This window comes from Lagopus muta, chromosome 6, assembly GCF_023343835.1.
Source record: "Lagopus muta isolate bLagMut1 chromosome 6, bLagMut1 primary, whole genome shotgun sequence".
NCBI lineage: Eukaryota > Metazoa > Chordata > Aves > Galliformes > Phasianidae > Lagopus > Lagopus muta.
In genome coordinates, this window is record NC_064438.1 from 51,337,586 (window position 1) to 51,357,007 (window position 19,422).

Sequence of the window (19,422 nt, forward strand, 5' to 3'; positions counted from 1 at the left end):
ACTTCTGATTTTGAAAGAGTCTAATTTGGATTGCTTCCTTCTCAGTTACATTCAATTATCTGAACAAAATCTCAGATGCTTACATTGCAAACACACTGTGCCTTACGCCAGCAATTTTCTGTGCTTCCAGTACAGCAACCTAAATATTCTTGGCATTATGGGCATAAATCACAAAATGAACTGAGCAAATATGTTACATCCCCACAAAGCTTTGTGGACAACTTATCACAAACGAATCTGCAGGCAACCACTGCCATAAGTGATTAAGCAGGTGCTGATCTACTGTTGGAACAACTCAGGCATCTAAGGGTGGGCTTGGGAAGCTGTATCGTCCCCCTTCTGCACAAGAAACAGAAGTGTAAGAGTTTATACATTTACTGTAACATGGAGTTCAAGTGACCTATAAAGACCAAGTTCTTCTTTGGCTACTTGTTGTTGGCTATAAGGAGAACAGGAATTCAGTCAAGAAAAGGTCCTAAGGAGAAGTTACAGGGACTAGAAAGACAAGTTTGGAGCCAATACAGAGTTTTCCTCTACAGTGATGGCAAAATCTTTCATTTCTTTGTTGATGAACTTGAAATAGAAATCCTGCTCCCTCAGAGTAGACATTAGTTTGGCCAGGGGAAGAGGGACTCAAAATAAACATTTCCTTGCTGTCAGAATGGTAACAGACTGGTTACATCCTCACACTGGATCCAACTACGACCCATTTTATTTACACCCAAGCATGATGTATGCATGTACAATAGCCAAATTAACAAATATTCCAAGCTATTGTTCAGTACAGATTATGGAGTCAGCTTTCATTCTGCTGCATGCACCAACTTTGAAAGAGAGCCTTTGTAAAGAAAAATGGCCTGCTGTTTGTGTCAGTTTCCCTGCCCAAAATGAATTCTGCATTTCTCCCAAAAACACACACTGGGCTTAAGTCTCCTCCTCACAAAGGCATTCTGTCTGTGTGCCTTCACTTAGAACACAGATTTTATTTATTAAAACTGAGCATGAAATTCAGTGCCATGTTGATACTTACCATGCTGCTTCTGAGCAAGATAGGATGGTGAAAATAGTGATGGCAGGCTTCCTTCTCCTGTCATGGTACTTCCATTCTTCCTCCACCTGGGATAACTGTCTCCACCATCTTAGCACCTAAGTGACTCTGAAAACAAACAAACAAATACCCTTCTTCACTCAAAATCAGAACAAAGGCTTTCTGGGGGGGGGGAAGGAGGGAAGTAAGATGGCCTATTGAAACATCATATAAAAAAATAAATAGTGAAATGGGGTGTGCAGATGGTGGGGGGCTACCTGCAGCTCAAGGAGCAGATGGGAAGAAAGCTCAGAGGCATAAGAGTGGATGTACCAGGATTCACCAAAGTCTCCATCCAACTAGCCCCACATTTAGTCTCTTAAGTGGCCAAACCAGATGCCGCACACTTGCTAGTCCTGTCTTAGTACAGCGTATAGTGAAACACACCCAAATACCTCCCTTGCCTGCAGCATTTTGCATCTTAGAGACTTCCAGATCCACTGGTAGTGACTTAATAGCCCTCAGCCTTATTTTATTCCATGAATTGGTCTTCAGTGATTTTTAACATCCACAACATCCTGCAGCAAGGACGTTTTACAACTTAATCTCATTTTATGGAAGAATCATCTCCTGCTAACAACTCCTGTCTCAAACTTCTACTAGTTTTCTCTGAGGATTTTAATTCTTTTATTGGAAAAGACAGTAAATAATTGCATTACGCTGTACTGGATCCAGCCAGAACACCCAGAAATTTGTAGGTACCAGCTATTTCCAAAAATCTTTTTCCAGAAACATGAAACTACTTTTGCTACACCTACACCTCCAGTATTTTGAGGAGGGCAAAGAGTCCAAATCCATAGCATTAATGTAGCAATTTGGCAATGATTAGTGCCTGCAACACACACTTTAAGATAGTTGCTTTTTCTTCATATGGCTGTGTATTGGTCTTCCAAAGACTGATGGAATTTCCATTACAAGAGACAATCAAGGCTGCAGAGCCCACATACCTTCACCTTTTGTCTCAATGTGTATGAAGTACACTATTCATATACATACTGAGAAACAAGGAGGGAAACATAGTGGGGGTGACCAAGGTACAGGTACATCAACCAGAAAAGGAAAGCCCAAGGTGTACCTCTCCTAATGAGCAATAAAGGCAGACTGGTAACAATGGACAAGGAGAAAAATGAGGAACTCAACAACTATTTTGCCTTAGTCTTCAACTGGCAACTGCTCTTCACACAGCCCTCAAGTAGATGGCGTGGAAGGTGGGGACTGGAGGAGCAGTGTTGCTCCTACTGTAAGTATGGATCAGGTTCACAACCACCAGAGGAATCTAAATGTTTACAAGCCTGCACTTAGTAAAGCTTTTTATTTTGTCTTCCATAGCGTTCTCCTGGAGAAGCTGGCAGCCCATGGCTTGAATGGGTACACTCTTAGCTGGGTAAAAGACTGGCTGGAAGGCCTGGCCCAGAGGATATTGGTGAATGGAATTAAATCCAGCTGGTTACTAATCACAAGTGGTGTTCCCCAGGGGTTGGTACTGGGGCCTGTCCTCTGCAATATCTTTATTGATGACCTGGATGAGGGCACTGAGCTCATCCTCAGTAAGTTTGCAGATGACATTAAGCTGGGAGGAAGTGTCAATTTGCCTGAAGGTAGGAAGGCCCTACAAAGGAATCAGGACAGGCTGGATCAATGAGATAAAGCCAATTGTATGAGCTTCAACGATACCAAATGCCAGCTCCTGCGCTTTGGTCATAACAACCCCATGCATTGCTACAGAGTTGGGGAAGAGTTTCTAGCAAGCTATATGGAGGAAAAGGATCTGGGGGTCAACATCTGGCTAAACATGAGCCAGCAGTGTGCTCAGGTGGCCAAGAAGGTCAGTGGCACCCTGGCTTGTATCAGACATAGTGCGGTCAGCAGGACAAGGGAGGTGATCATCCCTCTGCGCTTGGCATTGCTGAGGCCACACCTCAAGTGGTGTATTCCAGCTATGACACTGTCATAGCAGCTGTGAAACAGAGGGTCACCTCCGCTGGTGCAGATTTTTATAGTCATCACTTGTGAAAATGCATAGCTAATGGTGGTGATTATGTTGAAAACCAGTGATTTTTTTATATATATATTTTTTTTTAGCTGAGAATTTTCTCTATCAAATGATGTTATTGCATTCTTTGTAGCTGTTGTAGTTCCCATGGAAATAAATAGAAGGCATTACTTTTGGATCAATCTACATGAGTAGTTCTCCTTGGTCACCACCCAAAGTGGGAGGGCAAAAATGTGTATCACAGACTTTCTTCATTTCTTCAGGTTACAAAGGGATCTGTGAGTAAAAGGAAAGGATAATACGGGACAAAGCCATGAGTGGTTGATGAAATTCGCTTCTGCTATTGCAAGCAAACCCCTCATCAATTGCTTTTCACACAGCAATGAAGCTTCCTTTTAACTTAACCTAGGATTTTTTTCCTTTCATCTCCTGACAGAAATATCACTTTTCTTTGACTACTAAAGAACCTCTTCCTATCTCCAGAGTAAATGTGTTCGTTCCTCATTAACACCCATTTGTTCTTGTGCCAGCACAGTTCACAAGCTTTGGGAGCTGGGAGGATTTTGTTCCTGCATGGCACAGACACCTTTCCTGAAATGCTTTTAGATGATCACATCCCCTCTAAACCTTCATTTTGTTACACTCCATCAGCCAAGCTCTCTTAATCTCACACTGCAAACCACCACTGTCATTCCCATTCTCTGCATCAACTTCACTTTACAGTGACCATTCTGAGAATTACTGAGAACTACCCACAGCATTACAAAGGATGCTCCTAGCAGAGTTATTAGCAGTGGGGACCTGCACTCCAGAGAGCTGGAGATATAAGCTGAAGGCTCTCCTTCCAGAGCTGGAAACATTTCCAGGCTGATGAATCTTAATGCAACCAGCCTATGAGTTAGGGATAGGGAGCTCACAACACCTGCACCCATAGTTTGGTGAAAAATATCTCACCAGTGGATAAAATAGGTGTATAGACCATCTCTAAATGTCCTCTCCTGGGTTTGTAACCAGTCCCCTTACTCAAAGCAAGTGGCAGAATGAGTGGCTTTGTTGTACTTGGACGAGTATCAGGCACTCAGAGTAAGACAGATTTATAGGGCAGCCAGAGCACTGAATCAGTACAAAATGATCACAGAATCACTAAGGCTGGAAAGACCATTGAAATCATCTTGTCCAACCATCAACCCATCATGACCTGTTGGTCCACATTTTGAGAAGACTGGTGTGGCTGAATGCATCAGTGCCAGGACCATGGCACTATAAAGTCCCACTGCACAGGAAACATGTCCATTAGTCCTATACAATGCACTAGGTTAAGATCATGTGTATTATGTGGGAATCAGGAGGCTTTAATCATCTTGTTAAGTGCAGTGGACTTGTGTTCTGGAAGCTTTTAGCCTCTCTATTACCACATTCGAGATGCAATCATTGTTGCTGTGGAAATAAACAAGATGGCTTATAGAGAAAGAAATGCTATAAAGTGGAGATGAGGCAATGGGAGCAGATGAGCCCTTATGGAACAAAGGGCTCTCGTTCTCCAAGCATCGTGTCTAACAGAACAAAATATCAGGCACTGACTGAAAACACCTTAGAAAAATTGACTGTGCTTAGCTACGTTATATAATACGACATCAGCAAGTCTTTATCTAAATTACACAATCATATCAACCATTCTGTGTTTCCAGCCTTCATAAGTGTTCGTTTTTTTATCTGCCTCCCATTACAGCATCTGAAAATGTCTGCCTAAATCCTTGTGTTTATATGCACCATTATTGACTTACAAACACTAGATTGCTCCCCAGTGTTCTTCCTTAATCTCCTGTGGCTCAGGGAACACGAAAACAGAGATTATCGTGTATTTGATATTACAGATAATGTCTTCATCTTCAAGGCTCCAAACCCTCCCATGGCCCCTCTGTCAGGAAAATTCAACACTTTGCAACTTAAAACCAGAAAGCACTTCTCTTCTGTGTCCTGACCTTGGCTGTAACCATTGCAAATGGATGGAGTGGAGAGACAAAAAGATCCCAACACCCTCTGTGCAGTAACGTACTCTTAACCTCGACCACTGCTGGAAACAAGTTCTGCTTTAATCCAAGCAGGGACAAACACAAAAACAGCTCTCATCATGAGACCTTGGGACGACAATTCCTGCAGCTGTGCAGTGATGACGTTCTCAGCACAGCAGATCTCTATTTAAATCCAGCTAATTGCCACAAAGAAGAATGTCTGCAGAAACATTCACTTATCACAGGCATTCCTGAGCTCTTCTGCAGCCATGTCTACATGTCAGGAGCTCTAAATGTTTCTGCACTCCTGGGGATGGGGCATAACCATAAGTAAAACATAAGGAATTTGATGTGGGTCCCAGAACAGCAGGAAGCAACAGCTCACTGGAAAAAAAAAGATCCAAATTTTGATGTAGATAGTGCAAACACAGAGAAGAGAAGGCCAATCAGTATTGGGCAGTAGTTTACTCCCCTGAATTATTTACTTTTTAAGAGCTCAGTCCTGCTGCAGTCATGTTTCTCTTAACCCTTTCAACCTTTTTTGATGTGGCAATGAGCAACAAGGGGCAGCTCTACCATGGGGATGGGAGCATAGGCCACCCCCCACCAAGACCAGGTACGTGCCATCAATTTTTGACCTGAGCGGAAGGAGAAAAAATGGTTGGTAGTGGATTAGAACAGAAAAAGCAGCTCACAGTCACAGCAGTTTTGATGTAACCAAAGGGAGACGGTGCACATGGTGGACTTCACATGTTTAGGACAGAGTTGGAGTGATAGGGCTAAATGGAAATGCCAATACAGACACGTGAAGCACCTTTGTTGCTCATACCCCCTCTAGGCAGCGGTTGAAGAGCCCAAGGTCAGGCTGCTTTTTGAGGATATGAGATTTCAAGGTGCAAAACACATTGAGATCCACAGTGCCTGCATCCCCTCAGCCACATCACGCCTGCACCCAGCCCTGGACACACATGCACAATGTGGCTTTATCCCCACAAAGGAGCATTTTTGTGCTCACTGTTCGCCCCCGTGCTCATATCTGCTGCGGTCATGTTGGTGGAAATAAGGAGCTTTTCTACAGAGTACTATTTTATCTCCTTGCCTTGTCTTTGCTCTTCACTCCTGCACAGTGGTTATCACTTATCTTCCACAAGCAAATTCTAGGGTTGTGATCACCGTCCATTTCATGTCTAGATGAGGATGTCCCATCCCTGTCCCATCCCTGAAGACAAACAAGGTCAGGCTGGACAGGGCTTTGAGCACCTGATGGAGCTGTAGGTGTTCTTGTTCACTGCAGGGGAGTTGGACTAGATGAGCTTTACGGGTCCCTTCCAACTCAAATGATTCTACAATTCTATGACAGAAAACAAACTGTCTTGTCGTCTTTTATCTACCCTGGGTATATGGCCATGAAGAGATAGTTTCCTACACACAGCACTGAAGCTTCCTTGTTGCCCCATGGCTGTAAGGACACAGCCAATAGAGTAAATGATCCACTGCTCAGCACATGCAGATACTGGGTAGGAGACCAGCCTCCAACCTGATACTGAAAATACCCAAAAGGGTCTCATGCAAGAGGCAAAAGGAGAAGAAAGACCCACCATGATGTGAGCAAGGCATCCTGCCTGTCCCCCATGCAGCCAACCCCAGCTGTGTGCCAGGGCAGCCCCAGGAGGAAAAAGGCAGAGCAGAAGAAAAGTGGGCTCACCTATGAAAGATCTGTGGTCCCTATTTTTCTTCACACACCAAAGTAACAAAAACATACAGAAGAGAGATGTTGGCTAAAGCAAAGACAACAGAAGCAGCAAAAGATGATCAGTATTTTCTAAACAAAAAACAGCTCTTTTAAAATCAGGATAAATCCTCAGAGAAAGATTCCAGGGGACACATCCATTTTTTCTGCAGTGCGGATTTGTAAAACAAATTATGTGCTTGTCTGAGTATCACATAAGATACTGGTTGGAAACATTTCTTTTAAGTAGAATAACTGATGAGCTGTGCGTGCTAACTGCCATCCTCAATAGATGCAGCCTTCCCCCATTTCTCTCCTCTCTCGCTAGAAACAAAGCAGCATTTATGAGCAAAGAGTAAAATCTTTGGTGTCATTTTCCAATCTGAAGACTCTGAGGCGCTCATCACTGTGTTCTTCCCCTGTAACTATCCTCCAGCCTCCCGTAATTGCACTCAGCAGTCTGAGGCTTGGCACTCACCAGCTTGCAGCAGCTCTCTGCAGCACACACCGATCAGGATTTTCATGTCAGCTCTCCCTCTCTTCACATCCATGATTTTTCCTGCTAGATTTCTGTCCGGATGGCAAAGCCACCACTGCATGGCTGCCTCAAACCAGCACAGAGACAATATGGGAGGCAGCATCCTGACCCACAAAGAGAAAGGATCTTTGTCACCAAACTCTCCCTACTTGGCTGATAACATGTAGACTTAGCTCCAGCATTACACTGCTCATCTGTAGAGCTGAGGCACTTTGTAAGGGCTGAGGGAGCGCCCTCCTCCTGCCCCAGAAGAAAAGAGGGCTCCAGGAAGACCTGAGAGCAGCATTTCAGTATCTGAAGGGGGCTGTAAGAAAGAAGACAACAGACTCTTCAGCAGGATCTGTTGAGATGGAACAAGGGGGAACGGTTTCTAACTTAAAGACAGAGATTTAGACTGAATATAGGGAAAAAGTTTTTTACAGTAAAGGTGGTGAGACAGGTTGCCCCAATCCCTGGAGACACCCAAAGTCAGGCTGGATGAGGCCCTGGGCAGTCTGAGCTGGTGGGGGCAAACAGTCCATGGAAGGGGGTTGGGGCTGGGTGTGCTTTAAGGCTCCTTCCAACCCAAATCATTCTATAATTCCATGATTCTCAAAGCAAAGCCATCCCTCTACTCCTCCTACAACCGTAGCAAGAAAGCAGCCCAGCAGCACATACTGGCACGCACGCTCGCTGCCCGAGGTCCTAGCCGTGAGCAACGCCAGGATGGAGCGCCTCAGCCTCCACAAACTTCCCCACCAGGACCGGAGCCGGACCCTCCCTCGTCGCACCGCCTCCGCCCCGCCTCTAAACCGGGCGCGGCCGCCGCGGCGGGCGGATGGGCAGAGCCCGGCGGGTTGGTGTTCTGGCGGAGGTTGGCTGTCCGCTGCAGGCTGCGAGACCGCCGCCCCCCGTCCGCAGGAGACCGCTGCGGTAAGGGCATCGGGACCGGGGGAGGGGGCGGGGGGATGCTCGGTGGGAGCCAGTGAGAGAAGTTGAGCTGAAATTCCTCTCCGTGTGTCGCAGCCCGGTCGGGAGTCCTCTCCCAGAGCCAGACAGGCTGCGAGCAAGGCGGTGTGGGGGGAAACACCTCCGCGCCCAGTCGGAGGCATCGCTCAGCCGCTGCGGAGCTGCAGGTGCGATGGCTCTGCGCGGGGATGGGACGCGGCGCGGGGTGCGGGTGCCCCTTTCCATGTACCGCCGTGATGGAGCGGGGAGGTGGCGGCACGGGCCGGTCGCAATGCTGCGGGGGGTTGGTCCAGATTGCAGCAGGTGTGAGATGAGGTCCGCTCGGGCTGCGGATAGCCGCTCTCTGCCCCGGGTTTCGGCTTTTATTTTGAAGCATTCTTCGGATTTTGGGCAAGGTTTCCCAAGTGCTGCCCGGCTCTACATACTTCCCTCGTTCCACGTCTTCCCTTTTGCTCAACAGCTCTCCGCTGATGAAGTGCTTTCTTGCGACATCAGCACTGGGAACTAAATTCCGGAGGCTGGGGGCGGAGGAGGCGTGCTGGGGTACTCTGATTTGCGAGAAGTACCCCAAAATTGTGCCCACGGTGATGCGAGCTGTGCATCAGCCTGCTGGGGCTGAGAATTGCTTTGAGCATACATTGCAGGCTGTGCTACTCCCCCGGCTGTCTGTGGGGGAACTTCTAACTGAAGTAGGTTATAAAGAAAAGTTGGAGTCAGCCGAGTTGCAGTAAGGTCACAGCCATCCCACGGAGCACAGCCTAAGCTCCTTGGTTGCTAATCTCATTTTCTCTTCCATCCACATCAGTTTGGTTTTCCACCACGTAGCTGCCAAAGTTGAGGTGGCGTTGGAGCTGCAGGCAGCTGGGAGCCTGGGTAATGCCTTTTGGTGCTGTTGTAAGTGAATAATCCCCCTCCAGGCTGCTGTCCAAGAATTTTGCTTCAAAAAATGTGAGCACTGTACAAGAGCCATTGTGTAACAGATCGTCTGAATGTGGGACAGGAAGGGACCTGGCAGGTCAGCAGATTGAGCACCGAATGATATTATGCCTTATTGCACACCGCTGTGATTTGTTTCTCCCTGCTCTCCTGGGAAGGGTATCTTTCAGAACTTTGCTGAACAGATAATATAACATTTCTTCCAATATGTTTCTTTGTCTCGCTTTATATTGGCACTGTGATTATTTAGTTCTCCTTATTTGTGCTCTTTTCCTCTCTTATCAGTATAGAAATTGTTGCTTGCTTTGCACTGTACGGTGGTAGATAAGCTGGGACTTGCTGTCTGCTCCCATAAAGCAGGCTTCAGTTGCTGCAGGTCCCCAGCAGCCCCACGCTGTATGTTTGGCTTCTGAAGGGATGTGAGTGAGCTGCAGGGTGAGTTGGGTACCACTCGTGCCATGACTCCTAATCTGGAGATAGATCCCTCTCCAGTAGGCGTTGCAATAAACCTCCTCCTCGGGCTCTTTCAATCCTGTAATGGCAATGGGAAGCTGACATTGCCATCCCCAGGTGTCCCCCTGACCTGTGTGTTCTGCACGCAGATCTTTTAGTCCAGCCCTCCTATCAATCCAACTTCTATAGCATATCCCCATGCTCTGCACTGCTGCACTCTCCTCCAGCTCTTTCCTGCTTTCCTGCTTCTTCCCATGATGGTGCTGTAAAGGAAGGTAGGACAGGATCCACCCCACTTTCAGTGCTGACCCCACCACTGCTTCCTTTCACATGAGTGGCTGTCTGTTCCCTGTAGATATGTACTCAGTGCAATTGTTCACCTTCCGTGGCTTGGCTCCCAGCTTTGCTGCAAGCTGTGCAGCAGGTGGCTATGCTTCAGAGATGTTGGAAACTGAACCCTACCCCTTCCTTGTGTGCCAGCTACACATGATAGATTTCTCAGAGTGACCGTGTAGAAAATTTTTCTTATCAGAGCAAACTCATTTGCATATTGACCCTCTTTCCCCACCATTTACTTCCATATCTCCAATTACATACTTTCTCTGCAACAATTATTCTGCTGATGAGGGATTTTTAATCCATCACTGCACTGTAACCAGCCATGAGATGGAAGTAGCTGGGCAGTGGATAGCAATGCAGTGCAATAGGTTAGGCAGCAAACATAGAGTCACTAAGGTTGGAAAAGGCCTCTAGAATCATCTAGTCCAACTGCCAACCCATCACCACCATGCCCACTAACCTGTCTCATAGAGCTGGAGCAAGTCATGCAACTTCAGACAGTCTCAGGGCTTGTATCTGAGCTCAGATTGAGCTCCCAGTTAAATCTTTGCCTTTACTATTTGCAGTAAGATCTATCAATAATGATTCAGTGGAAGCAGCACCCGCTGAATCAACACAGTTAACTCATAGGATCGCCCAGCGGCGCCGAGCAAATCCAGCTCCACGCAGTGCAAAATGCCACAGTGGGCAGATGCAAACAAGTCCATCATAAAGAGATATCTGCATTCCATTTGCTAACACTGTAACATTGTGTGCACTGTTTTATTTAACTAGGTGAAAATGGGCTAAATGTTGTGCAGTAGCTCGGTGCAGCCTTGCAGCCTGATGCCCTTTGTGCAGGAGGGAGGCTCCTCAAAATGCTCAGTGCCTCAGGATGAGTGTGACTAGGTGCTTCTAACCTAATCCATTCTATCCTTCTGTATTATCTGCCAAACTCAAGATCATTGCAGTGTTTCTCAGCATTACAAAGCAAGCGGGCAGTTCCCTATTTCATTGCACTGAGAGCTCTTGGGTCCCAGGCTGGCAACCAAGTTGCTAAGACCAAACTGGGAGAAGGAAGAAAATGAGGTTAGGTTGTGAGCCTTGGCTTTATCCTTCTTCCAGCAGGTGGCACCTTGCTGGTAGGGCTGTTGTGAGCTTAGGTGTGGGTCTTGTCACAGCATTCACATTCCAGCTGTGGAAGAGCAATGGAAGGAGGGGAACAAAAAGCAGCATGAGAACACTTTGCAAAAAGGGGTCACTGCATTTGTGTGAGGAAGGCTGCGTATCGCCTGGCTTCTCTGTTCCTAGGAAAAAAATAACCACTGAAAAACAGAAAAGCCTTGTCATTGCTACCAGATGTCATTGGCGGTAGACAAGGAGCCGATTTTGTGGAACTGAATGTAGAAACAAATAGGGTGTGTGGAATTCATGAGCTACTGAGTCATCGCCTGTAGCGTGCAGGAGTGGCTGCAGTTAGAAGGGATTGTACAGTGTGGCAGGTTTGCTGCTGTTTTGTCAACGTATCCCTTCTGATCTGCAGAGAGCTTTGAGAGAGGGTCTGTGTTTAACAGTTTAGTGATTTTTCTATTTGATGTAACCAATGGTGTTCAGCTATTTCTGATAGTTTGATACCTGCGCTGACATTTCACAGTGCTGGAAAAACTGAAGCTACAAATCGATGAGAATCTTAAGCAAGCAATGTGTTTGCAGAAAGCTGTGTAGCATTTTGTGGTGTATTGCTCTGGGAAACCTGCTGAGCTGATAAAGGGCCGTGGGCAAAGCCAGCAGGACTGGGACTCAGTGGGTGACACTTGGGCTCCAGGATTGAGGCACTCAATGGACTCCAGGGTGTTTTAAGCACCCAGAAAGTAGCAGCTCACTTCCGAGGGGTCCTTGTGCCAGCACTGTGTCCAATAAAAAAATAAAGGCAAATGAAGAGCTGCCAGATCTCAGCAGGGTGAGACAACCAACTTGGTATGGGTTTAGTGGGTGTCACCAGGTGGTGCTATTTAGCATTGACTTCCCGTTTATTCTTCTTACCACGACCATTATTTTGACTCATCTGAGTGTTATGTGGTATTAATTTGGGAAAATGTTTAAAGGCAAAGAAACCACTTGCTCTTTGCAGTGCTGCTCCATTGTAGTAGTTGTCTGTTGTACAGGTGCCCTTGGTCAGTCCTGTATGTTAGGAGGACTTTCCCAAAAGGGATGCAAGAGAAACTCCATCTGACAGGTTGTGTAGCTGCTTAGAGCACACACAGCTTCAGTGACACTCATTTCTCCCCATCCAAAGCCTTCTGTTGCCTTCAGCCTAATGGTGAATGCAGAAGTGAAGACAGGACGCTGCTGATGGCCAGAATGGGACTGCGTGGGTCTCTGTGCTTCCAGCTGGGAGAGCTGAGTCACGTTTTAATGAGAGAGGAGAGCTGGGGAACTTGAGCTGTACTGGGATAGCTCCAGGAAAGTGTGGGAAAGGAGGTACCATGACACTATAAAAGCCTAAATTTAGTTCTCGTTTAAGTGGAAAATGTTTATGATTTTACCCTGGCGTGGATCAAGCAAAGCAGGAGCCATGGGGTCTGCTCCTGTCCAGCCCTGGGAGCAGTGGGCACATGTGCATGGATGCAGCATCAGCCCCATCAGCCCCATTCTCCCCACTTGAGGCAACGGAAGAGGATGGCATCAATTCTGTTTACCTATTTGTTTTCAGTTTGGCCTTGTTTCTGTTGATGCAGCTAAGGAATAACTTTGTTACCCTCTGCTCTGGCAGTAAATCACATTATTTTCAATAAGGCAGCTATCTCCGCACTGCTTCTGTTGTGCTGGTTTCTTCTATCTGGAATCTATCTGCTTCTCATCGTCCTGTTTCTGCACTCAGCCATTGCAGCAGTGAGTGAAGCATTGGTGTGAGGTCCTGATGGAAGCCCCAGATAGTAACACAAGTCTTTGTCTTTTAGAGATTTATAAGCATTTACAAGATCCTCTCTCCATCCTCTCTTCTCCAGGCTGAACAGCCCCAGGGCTCCTAGCTTTTACTTGTGCAGGAGAGGTTCCAGGTCCCAGTAATTTTAGTAACCTTCTGCTGGACTCTCTTCAGCAGTTCCCTGTCTTTCTTGAACTGGGGAGCCCAGAATTGCAACAGTACTCCAAATGTGTCCCAACCAGAGCAAAGGGTCAGGAGAATCTCCCTCACCCTGTTGGCTATGCTCTATTTAATGTACCTCAGGGTGCCAGTCTCCTTCGTGTGCCTCTAGCTCAGGAAGAGTTGATTATATTTCTGAAGCAGATTGTTTCTGTTATTTAAAAGAAAAGAAATTCTTTAGAGTAGTCAGCTTAACACCACGTGCAGAGTGTTGTAAAGAAAAGCATTCCTAGCCCAAGTAAAAAGGTCTGCGTGGAATAAGTGAGTGAGGGTTGCAGTATTTACCAGCAGTGGGCTCTGTAATTTGTGAAGTGCCCATGAGCATGTCTTGCTCCTGTCTTACATGACAAACAGCACAAACTTGAGCCTGCCAGGAAGGTGAGCCTGGGAGCAAATGTTTTTATTCGCTGATGGACGTTAATGACTTGTTTCCCTTCTGCTTTACATCACAGTGATGTGGCACTGGTTGAGCTGTATTGCCGCTTCCTCAGATGGCTGCTCCCCAGCCTGCTTGGCTCCATGTGCTGTTTATGCACTGATACACTGTAGCTCCAAATTTCAGAACAAGCTGTCCAATATTCATGAGTTATTTTGTGTTTTTCCAGTTCCTGAGGTTTCTTTTAGAAGCCTGGGGATAAATTCTGGGTTTTGTTATTTCCACTACTTGGAGTGCACTGAACTCACACAGCCTATTCCCAAGTCCTAAACATGGCCTCTGTTTAGCTGGGAGCAAGGTAGGGCAAAAGACTGTGACAGCACTGAATTGATTTACAAGCCTGCAATTCCCAAATTTCCATTCTGGTAACACCTGTAAGCAAATGTGAAAGCAAGCCTTGTAGAGATTAATTGCTGATAAAATGATATCCTAACATTTGTTGTGTATTTATCTATCAGAAGGAGTGGTAATGCAGTGGCACAGCTGCCCAGGAGGTGGGGGGGTCACTCTCCAAGGAAGTGTTGAAGAACTGTGGAGATGTGGCACTGAGGGATGTGGTCAGTGGGCAGGGTGAGGAAGAGTTGGGGTTGGACTGGGTGATCTTATTGATGTTTTACAACTATGATGATTCTGTAATTTCTTTTCAAAGAAAAACAACAGTATCAACACCTTGTTGCTAAAGTGTTTTAAATAATTTCAAAGAAACACTGAAAGAGATCATAGAATATCCCAACTTGGAAGGGACCCATAAGGATCATTGATGAAAGTGTTAATGTAAGATACCCTACATTTATGTTACACCTGGTTATGTTATTATGTTAAAATATCCCCAACATGAGAATATCTCACCATAAACCTCCAGGTGGATGGAGCATGTTAAAATCCCTTCACGTTAATTACAGGAATGTGGCATAGAACTGGCATAAGAGCTTTTAGGAGAGGTAGCTTTAGTTCCTCTTAGAACAGTGCAAAAAGGGGTTAAGCCACTCAGTACACTGGGATTATTGCTTATAAAAGAGACGTCAAACTTTTTCACCTAGCAGTGGAGAAAATAGTCTGAAGGGATGTTTGGAGTGATTAGCTTTGAAATAATGCTAAGCCAGTCTTCTGCTCTATTCACAATTTTGTTTCAAATGCTTAAGTTTTGGAATTAGCACCAGGGCATGTTTTCTGGTTGCTCCTAGTAACATCCACAGCCATATGGCTCCCAGGCAGGTACCTGGGGCCAACCTCCTTAATGTATGTGGTGTATGCCTCACTGTGCTGCAAGGAATCCTGGCTGCAATCAGCCTTATCGAAACAAAAGCGCTCAGGATGTTTGCTCTTGGGCTGATGGCTCACTGCAATGCCAGCCACACGCATCATGATCAAATGGAAAAGCCAGTCTCCATAGGAAGGAGTCACATTTGCAATCTGTTTGGGGAACAGCTGGAAAAATGCAGCCTCCTTAAGGACCCTTCTGGTGTCCCCGTAGCTTTTTTTAGTGGATATCCTCAGACCTTGACATGGATCCGAGCAGCTCTTTGGTTCAGAAGTGCATGCAACCTCCTGCAGAGCTCTTGCCTTCCTTCTCATGCACTGCAATGCATGTATGCAAGATAAAGTAGCAGAAGATGTAGCCAGTGTGAGCGCATGTATTCTTCAAAGATCCACGCACAGATCTGTGCCATTTGCTCTGTGTAAAACTGCTGATGCAGGGTTCATTTCTATTTATTTATTTATTTATTTATTTATTTGCAGAAAATGTGGTCATCTCCTGCTCAGTGAAGTGTGGAGTTCATGGTGCTTCCCCAGCTGAAAGCACCATCCCCAAAAAACAGGATGTGTGTTGTTATAAGAACTTCCTAGAAGAACTGTGGACTGAATGGTTTTGACATTTAAAATAGATCTACCCTATTAGATACTATGTTCCAGGAAATATGCACGTGCTGGCAGTAAAATAGTCCTTTATTTTCATTATCTGAAGTATCCATCAGATAGATACTTACTTCAAAAGGCCTTTTTTTTTTTTTTTCCTCTTTATCATCAACTTCAGCAAACGTATTTCACAGAAAGGCAGCCAGAGGTTGGTGTCTGGAGGGCTGAAGGTAAAATCTGTTCAGTCTCTGAGGAGAGAATTCAGCCAGCAGAAGAGAGAGCAGCTCCCTGTGAGAGTGCTGAGAGGTCCTCCCCAACATCTGCCCCCACAGCTCCTCTGGACCTCTGCCTGCCCTGTGGCAGTGGATCACCTGGACAGGTGCTGATATCAAATTATCTGCATTTCTTACTGGCACCTTCGTTTTCCCCCAGAGACCCCACAAGCACATGCCCATTCACCTGCCTTTGTTGTGGCACCCAACAAGTGGTCGCAGAGAGGTGCTCCCCATTGCCAGATCTGGGGATCAGTGCTGGAGGCTTGCAGAAGGCCTGCAATTCTGGGGCTGCTTTTGTAGCCTGATTTCACTGCTTCTGCTCCTTGTTATTATTATTGTTCTTTTTTCTTTTTTTTTTTTTTTTTACATAGGAGTGAGTGCAGACTTTCAGAGAACAAACATTTCTGGCATATCTTGTAGGTCCAGAGTTCAGATGAAACCTGATGGCAGCTGATAACCCTTTAAATTCCTTCCCTTGGCTGCCAGAACAGGATTTTGTAACACCAGCGAGCCTTTCCTGCAGGATTTTTGCCTTTGATTCTTCTCTGCAGCCCTGCTGTGCATCCATCTCCTCCCAGTAACCGGGGCAGTGACTGATCGAAGGGCTGGGAGCTGCACCTCAGGAGTGCACAGTAAAGTGAAACGCATGTGCTGATGTAAAACCCATCACGGAAGAATGTTTATCTTGGACTGTAATGCTTCCTACAGCAGGACAGAGAACTATGCTAAGTCATTTCCTCAGCATTGGATTGTTACAGCAAAATTGCCTTAGTTAGGGCAAAGGCTTCCCTTAAAGCAAGGATGTGAGCCTGGGGACAGGCGGATCGGTGTATTCCAGGGATAGGTTGGATGGGGCCCTGGGCAGCCTGATCTGGTGCCTGACTTAGTGGATGGCAACCTGCCTATGGCAAGGGGTTGGAACTAGTGGTCTTTGAGGTCCCTTCCAACCCAAACCACTCTGAGATTCATTTCTGATGCAGCCAGAACTGGTGCAGCGGTGCTCCTGGACACAAGCACTGAGTTTCTTCATTAGAGCAGAGAACTTCATCCTGTGGGTGATTTATTCTGGTTGGAGGCCCCGTCGAGGGAGAAAAAACAGCATTTGAAGTGTAATGGCTGCCACGAGCCAGGCAGCAGGCCGCTGCCTACACAGGCCATGCTGAAATATTCACAACTCAATAACAGCCAGCTCACAGCGAGCACCTCCCAAGAGAGTGAGTGCAGCAGCCATTTTACAGCTCTGTGAAAACCCAACCAGAAGCACAACAGAAAAGGTTTTCCATTAAAATGAGTTATTAAAATTCTCAGAGTCTTTTGAGCTCTGGCCAAGCTGAGGCACAAAGATGTAGGAGAGCTCAGAACAAGCAGCATTCCTAAAGCCACAACCCTGACATGGAATGATGTCTGCTGGGTGGGCAGCCCCAGAGGAGACATCACCCCTGAGTTATGCAGCTCCAACACCTTGCTAACTTTGCAGTGCTATAGGACCCAATGCTACAAAGCCTTGCAGCCAACAAGGGTGGAGAGAAGGATGGCTCTCCGTCCATCCCACCCTGGCCAACTTTCTTCTTTTCTGGTTTATATACATACATACATATATATACATACATACATATATATATATATATATATATATATATATATATATTCTCTTTTTTTTCACCCTTTGCCAGATCATTTTCCTGCTCTGAGTCACCACATGTCTTTTGTTTAGAGCCCAGGGACTGTGCACAGATCCCCTTCTCCAGCACAGAGTGAATGAAGGGGGTGACAAACGACATGCAAATGCCTTTCCTGAAGGCTACAGGAAAATTATTTGCTTGCACCATTTGGCAGACTGATATTTACATATTATTAAACGCCAACATCCTGTTGAACTTTTTTGCAGTGTGTGATTTGCAGACAGTCGATAGTTTGGGGATTTAGACCTTAATGACTGAGGGCTGCTTGGCAGAGGAGAATACGAGCTGGATTGGGAAGTGCAGGCTCACGGGGCTGTTTGGAGAGGATCCTTTTAGGTGAGAGAGACTGGAGAATAATTTGGCTTGAACTCCAAGGTAGGAATTCATTTTTCTGTCCTTTTGGCTTCCTGTGGAGGTGTTTAAAAGGAGAGAAAAAAAAGAAAAAGCAATTGCAGAAGGTTTTTGGCTCTTGTAGTATCTGTTTGGTTGACAGCTTCCCACTGTGAGCAAACCGTGAGAATCTTAGAAAGTTATGACTGCGCTTTGCATGTTGCTGGGTAACAGTTTCTGCCTCTCATGTGGCCACCAAATCATCCTCATACACTGCATCCTAAAATGCCAAATGGCGCTGGCACGGCTGGGACAGGAGCTGTGATGGCTCCAGACGTGCCATAGAGCCCAGCAGGGTTTCCTTGGGACCTGGAAAAGATTTGGGATGCCATGAGGAAGCCCTGGTGATGGGATACAGCATCATGCTGTGGGTTGTGTTCAGCACAGGTGGGAGTGCATCCCCTGTGTGCATGGAATGGGTGCTGGCTGCCATGTGGCATCACTGACCCAAAACCTGTGGTAGCAGGTGAGGATGCTGCAGCGCTCTCATCTGCCAGGGAAAGCTTTTTAAATTGGTTTGGCTGACAGGGAAGGATCAGGTGTTGACTCTGGCTGTGTTTCCTCAGTAGCAGCAGCCATTTCTGACTGTTGCACTGATTTCTTTTAAACCTGGCTTGCCAGGATAAAGGATATAGGTTACTGGGCATCTTCAGACTGCATTACTGCTGTAACTCTTTCTAAGCCCATTTAAATCTAAGCTAGAGCAAGCTTTAAATAAGACTTTCAATGTCTCTGAAGATACTATCACAAACATCCTTGAGCATCTCACTCCAGTGTGATTTATGCATGGTTCCTGCAGAAGACTAATGATTTATTTACTTGTTTGTTTGCTGGGGAGGAAGCAGGCACAGGTAATTATTTTTTACTAGTGTAGTTAATCCTGGCTTAACCCCATCATTGCCAATCTATTCTGAGTGGACATAGTAACCACTTGTTTCTGCAAGCTATCACATGATAGTTAGCTTATATCTGGCCAGGAGAGAGAATCATAGAATTGTTTGAGTTGGAAGGAACCCATAAAGGTCATCTAGTCCAACTGCCCTGCAATCAACAGGGACATCTACAGCTCCATCAGGTGCTCAGAGCCCCCTCCAACCTGACCCAGAGTGCCTCCAATGACAGGGCATCCACCACCTCTGTTGTGCAGATCCTGCCTCTGGCTGGCATGACTCACTTTCCCACCAGATTCTTAACACGAGCTCCCCTTATTCCTACTGTCAGTAACGGGTCCTCTCTAGGGGTCAAACTGTGCCTAAAATAGAGCTGCCCCCCTCTTTCAGCATGTGGGAGGATGATTTCATTAGTTGGTGTGCACTGAGCAGCTCAGACACCGCACAGGAAAACACAATAGTGCAAATGAAAGCAGGAGGAAGAACAAACCCATCAGGCTTTCAGGTTTTTGGAAAGTGCAGAGCCGGGATGTTGTTTCTTTATACTGACTGAGTAGACTGACATGTTGCAAAATACAAAGGCTCTGCATATTCCCAGCAGTGGAGTGAAAACTGGAACTACCCAGAAGCAAAACCTATCATTAGCAGGCAGTCAAGCACAGCAGCTTCTCCAGCACCAGGAGCAGACACAGAAGGGAAGGAGGGCCTGAGCAGCCCCAAAAGTGCTTTTCTT

General features: G+C 46.2%; 1 protein-coding gene and 1 long non-coding RNA gene across 6 annotated transcripts in view; one reads left to right on the forward strand and one right to left on the reverse strand.

The window, feature by feature from the left end:
• Positions 1 to 1,057: 1,057 nt before the first annotated feature.
• Positions 1,058 to 19,422, reverse strand: part of LOC125694567 (uncharacterized) — a 58,932-nt gene continuing 40,567 nt past the window's right edge. Inside the window, exon 3 of the long non-coding RNA XR_007377605.1 lies at positions 1,058 to 1,156. This is a non-coding gene — a long non-coding RNA (uncharacterized LOC125694567). The remainder of the gene's footprint in view (positions 1,157 to 19,422) is intronic.
• LOC125694565 (inverted formin-2-like) overlaps positions 8,157 to 19,422 on the forward strand; it is a 37,559-nt gene continuing 26,293 nt past the window's right edge. For 4 of the 5 annotated variants that reach the window (XM_048948012.1, XM_048948013.1, XM_048948014.1 and 1 more), the window contains exon 1: positions 8,164 to 8,271. The gene's annotated coding sequence lies outside the window, so the exon portion shown is untranslated. Of the gene's footprint in view, positions 8,272 to 8,364; positions 8,475 to 19,422 lie in introns of all 5 variants that reach the window. The other variant, XM_048948015.1, reaches the window with a different exon arrangement.